Below are 6,000 nucleotides of genomic sequence, written 5' to 3'. Positions count from 1 at the left end.
AGGAAGAAATGCAGAACCTCTTTGAGACACAAGAAAACGCCTCTGAGGAAGAAAAGGCCGGATGGCGGGCCAAGGGGGCAGAAAAGGTGGAGGGGATTTGGCGCTTAAACGGACTTCCCGTCCTGCCACGCAGTTGGTTCCCTGCCATTTTCCAAGTACTCCACTATCCCACACACGGTAGCACAAACTCAATCATGAACCAGATGCAACCATATTGGATAGCCCCCGGCTTCAGACAATACGCCTCCCAGAGAATAAAGGATTGTCACATCTGTCAACAACACAATCCAGGCCAGCTAACTAAATCCCTGCAAAGACACATGCCAAAGACGTTTGCCCCATTTCAAAGAGTATAAATAGACTATATACAGTTGCCAAAACATGGCATCTACGAGTTTGTACTTGTCTGTGTAGACCTCTTCTCAGGATGGCCAGAGGCCTACCCTGTCAGTTCAGCCACAGCCCGAATTACAGCAAAGAAATTGGCCTGTGAGCTGGTGCCTCAGTTTGGACTCCCTGAAGTCATAGAGTCAGACCGAGGTACTCATTTCACTGGACAAGTTTTTCAGAACACCTGTGCCCTGTTAGGCATGCAGTCAGCCTTACACACGCCTTACCACCCACAATCATCAGGGAAAGTGGAAAGGTTAAATGGCACTCTAAAGCTCAAACTAGCCAAGGCAGTGGAGGAGACTGGTAGACCATGGACAGAATGTCTCCCCATAGCTCTTTACTCTGTAAGGACCACCCCGCAGGGAAAGCACAGGCTCTCACCATTTGAAATACTCTTTGGTAGTGCACCCAGATTAGGATGCTACTTCCCGCAGGAGTTACACCTGCAATGTGATAGCCTAACATCTTATGTTGTTTCCCTGCAGAACAGACTAACTGAAACCCACCAAAGGGTCTACTCTTCTCTACCTGATCCTGATGCCATTCCAGGAACCCACTCTCTAAAGCCTGGTGACTGGGTCTACCTAAAGAAGCACGTGAGAAAGACCCTTGAGCCACGATTCGATGGGCCTTTGACTGTCCAGCTGACCACTCCAACCTCCGTCAAACTTGAGGGGAGATCGACATGGGTCCATGCCAGCCACTGCAAGAAGGCCTAATACTGCTGATAAGTATTTCTATGTGTACTCCCTTTTTGGGGCCTTCTACACCACGGCAGAATTCATTTGAGACCCATCATGAAGTGTTAGCTGAAAAACTTGAGATCACAGACTGCTGGATATGTACACACGCACTTGTGACAGCCTCTTCCATGCCATACTTAGCCATACCAGTCCCAATAAACAAAGTGTTTCAATGGGGAGGCTGTTACAACAGACTATCAGTGTTCCAAGTGTTACTCTGTTTACTAGTTGCTTATGTAGTGTTCAAGTTGCTAATGGCTTTGTTTTCCCGCTGCTTGAAGCAATGTAGATACAATGATTATTCAGCACCCGTAAGAAATCACTAATATGCCTTTTTTCTCTTCTCTACTCTTTCCTCTAGAAATCACCTTGGCGTATCATGATGAGACTCCTATCGAGAGGCATGCAGGCAGTCCTGGGTGACGGATGTGAGACGACACTCCCTGAGCACACCCGCGGCTCAGAAAGTATCTGGAGGCTAGCCTGCTTTCTCTATAGTCCAAAGCTTCTCGATGGCCCCCTGTCCATCAATCACGCCAATAGGGGGGATTGTGAGGAAAGAGTTAACCTTTTTCACTGACTTAGAAAATAATAGAAATTCATTCTCCCTGACAAGACCGAACCAGACTTATTTGCGTAATAAACTGTGAGACCAACTTCAAGGACGCAGAATGTTTTGACTTAGAGACGACTGAAAAACATCTTGTTATTGGAGTATAAGTCATTATATTAATTTCTCTTGCTGGGAATATGTAATTCACGCCTTTAATGAATATGTATGTTGCATAGTTACGCCCTAATCAACTTTGTATAACTTTGTAATGTAAACAATACCAATACACTTTCTATTCGGAGCCGCACATCTCCAGTCTTATGTGTATAACGGCGTTCGCTTGTTTTCATTGAGACGGAGTAGCAGAGGGGGGGTCACCGGTACCTTCTCTGCATTCGGACATCGCTGGCAACAGCTGTGACCGTTAGGTCAACCTAACATTATCTGGCGCCCGAAAAGCAGGGACCCGTGTTTCTAATCCCAGGACGCAGTGGACTATCTTGCCATTCAGAGGAGGAGTGGACCAGACGTGGGGACCAGAAACACCTGGCCAGGTAAGAGTTGAACCTTATTCTTCTCTTTATGCTCCCCACATCTGATCTCCCCTCTCCTCAACGCGCAAAATGGTACACTGTGAGTAGAAACTGGGTTATTGGCGGGTTTCCACTGAACTCTGAGAGAGCCTTGCCAGCTGATGTTTTCTGTGCCTTGTTTGTTTGTTTCTCTGTGTTTCTCTGCCTCTCCGTGTGTCTGCTCTCCTGCGCTTTACTTCTGTGCTGTTGTCCTTGTTGGTTGTCATAGATCCCATACATCAGTGAGTGTTGAAAGGGAATAGTGTACCTGCTCTGTCCAATGGATGTGATATTCACTGCCCTAGTGTTAGTGGGAATAGCCCTGTTTGCCATTGCTATCGGATATAGAGTGTATCTCTGTTACAAGAAGGGTAACCCAGCGCCATTCAACATTCTCAGCCCCCTCTGAAGTTAGGACACCACCTTTCAGTAGGAATACACATCAAGAATCAGTCTTTGGGTACTTCCAGGAAAGGTGGTTCTAGACCTCACCTTAGGTAGGAATACAAAAGGAGTTAGTCTCTGAGTATCTCCAGGATAGGTAGGTTTAGTCCAAAGGACGTTCAAGGGTCTAAAAGCTGAAGAAGATAGAAGAAGAAGAATGGGCAACGAATATCAAAAGACAGAAGAGCTGGATGCACCCTGCAACATCTCATTACGTGTTATCATGGCAAAAGAACAGCCAGTCAGTCCAAGGAAGTTTTCAAGACATTTGGATTGAAGGGGAAGGATCAATTGGACCCCAACAAATGGGATACAATAACAGCTACTAGAGCAGGAGTGATAGCAGATAAATCATGGACTGAACTAGTCAGAACTCTTTCTGACATGGCAAAAACAGCCCACGATCAAGGTTGGATATACCATGAAGAATCAGACACATGGGAAGAAGCTGCGAAGAAGGCTAATAAGAATCAGCAGCCTCCTCCGTACCTGTCAGCTACTCCTGGAACAGCTCCAAAAATAGCAGGATCCCCGGAATGGACCTGCACAAACTGTAGCCAACAAAATCCGGACTGGAGTGAAACATGCCTAGCCTGTGCAGCCCCACAGCACAAGCTACAAGCCACAAGCCACAGCACCAGTGCCTCTTTATCCCGTAGTGGAAAGAAGAGCAAAATGCTCCAGACCCGACTAGAAACCCAGTCAGTTTTTCACGTTACCTGAACCAAATACAGGTCTCCTACAGAAGCACTTGGTTGGACATGGAAGGTTTGTGTAGAGTTAAAATGTCTCCCGAACTGTATGCCAAACTCACTGCCCACCTGACAGGACATGCTCCGGACGATACCCGTAATGTGGAATCGGGCCAAGACTTCATGATAAGACTCAGTCTCTTCTGCGCCCAGGAGCAAAGAACTAAGGGCACAATGGGACCAGTGCATCAAGGTCCTGTGCAGAATGTCAGCTTATTTTACTACAGATTGATGCAGTCATTCGCAAATGAAGGGCTGGACTTACAAGCGGGTGCAATACGTCGCCTGATGGTAAGATCCTTCATGGATGGAATACATGCACCTCTGGCAGAAAGATTGAAAGCGTGCTGCCCAGAATGGAGGAACATGGAAGACATAGATCTTCTAGTCAACAAAGCAAGTGGCTTAGAAACCGACGCAAAGGATAAAAGGAGCAACAAGAAAGTTGTCATAGCAGCAGTGGACGGCCAGCCAGAAGGTACAAGAAAGAAGGCTCCGACCTGCTACTATTGTGGAGTCAGAGGACGTGATCAGAGACTGTAGAAAGAAGAAGAGGGACACTCAAAACCGACCCGAGAGTCAGGAGGAGAAGACTGCCTGACTTGCGGCAGCACGGGATAGGGATGCCAGAGGTCCATTTATACATGTCCCCCTTCACATTGGCAACAAGGAAATAAGAGCTTTGGTGGACTCAGGAGCCTCACGCTCCTGAACCCCAGGAACCTAGTGCCTGAAGGATCCATCTCATCTGAAGCTACTGTAGTATCCGGATTTGATGGACAAGCCCAGATAATCCCAATAACACATCCACTGAAGGTGAAACTGGGACCACACATGTTCGTGTCTAAATTCTTAGTGTCCCCCCTGGGTGGAGATGCCCTAGTGGGAGCCGATCTACTATCAAGACTACAAGCTCAGATTGTCTACAATGAAGATGGATCTGCTATCCTGCAAATTCCAAAAGATATCCCAGAAGAAGTCCTGTGCACTCTCCAGATGATAGAAGATCAACCAGAATCTGATGTTACACGTGAAGTAAACACGGATCCAATACTTCTACAAGTTCCTGCAAAACTCTGGTCCACATAAAAAACTGACCTCGGCACACTACCCGTGCCCACAGTAAAAGTTTCAGTCAAGCCTGGAATTACGCCACCGCAGCTGAGACAATCCCCCCTCCCGCTACCTCTCGCAGTACATCTACCAGTACGTGGATGATTTACTACTGTGCTTCCCTAGTGAAGAGAAATGCTTACCTTTCTGGCAGAAGTAGGATGCAAAGCAAGCAGAGATAAATGCAGACGGTGGATTCCCAATGCGTCACTACTCATGCAACCGCTGTATGATTGCACAAAGAATGTTCCTTTTTCCCTTACAGAAGAAGCTTGACAAAACTTTCAAAAGCTCAAGGAACTAGTGATTGATGCATCTGCTCTGGCACTACCAAACTATGATCTCACCTTTAATCTGTTCGTAGCAGAGCTTCAAGGATTTGCCGTAGGAGTACTCACCCAGAAGACGGACAAACATCACATAATCGGGTACTACTCCTCTCAACTTGACGACGTCACAAAAGCAGCACCAACCTGTGTCCGTGCCGTTACAGCAGTTTCAAATATACTGCAGAAAGCATCTGAAATCTCACTCGATTTCCCGACTACCATCCTTACCAGCCATGACATCTATGCTGTTCTCAATCAAGTGCAGTTGAAACACCTCTCCATGGCAAGACAGGTCAGACTCCAGTGCACGCTGTTGCTACCCCCAAACATCTCATTTGCTCGAGTTACAAGTCTAAACCTTGCTGATCTGCTGATCTTTACAAGTTTAGAAGGGGGGACAGAAGAGAGGACAGAAGAGAGTGACAAACGTACCAGTGCACCATTTGATCATGATTGTCAGGAACTCATTGAACATGAGGCAAAGCCCCTGCACAATATACAGGCAACACCGCTTACAAATCCAGACTTTGAACTTTTTGTGGATGGTAGCAGATACGCTGATGAAGCAGGCAAGTTCCACACCGGATTTGCAGTAGTGACTCTATATGCAGTCTTAGCCAAACAACCGCTACCTCCACGCATATCTGCTCAAGAAGCAGAACTTCTTGCCCTCATCTGGGCAATTGAGTTTCTGGAAGAACGAACAGCGAACATCTACACGGACTCAGCCTATGCACACGGCATTGTGCACGATTTTGGCACTATCTGGCAGACAAGAGGATTCCTGACAGCAACAGGAAATCCCATCAGGCATGGAGCTTCAGTGAAGAAACTAATGGAAGTAGCCTTGATACCAAAACAGCTAGCAATCATAAAGGTTGCTGCCCACACCAAGGCTCAAACACCCGAGGCAAGGGGAAATCGCTTGGCCGACCAAACAGCAAAACAAGCAGCCTTACTCCCTTTGAAGGAGACGGAAACAGTGTCAACGACGGAGGAAGAAATGCAGAACCTCTTTGAGACACAAGAAAACGCCTCTGAGGAAGAAAAGGCCGGATGGCGGGCCAAGGGGGCAGAAAAGGTGGAGGGGATTTGGCGCTT

This window comes from Anomaloglossus baeobatrachus, chromosome 4 (genome assembly GCF_048569485.1).
Source record: "Anomaloglossus baeobatrachus isolate aAnoBae1 chromosome 4, aAnoBae1.hap1, whole genome shotgun sequence".
Lineage (NCBI taxonomy): Eukaryota > Metazoa > Chordata > Amphibia > Anura > Aromobatidae > Anomaloglossus > Anomaloglossus baeobatrachus.
This window is presented reverse-complemented; position numbering follows the sequence as displayed.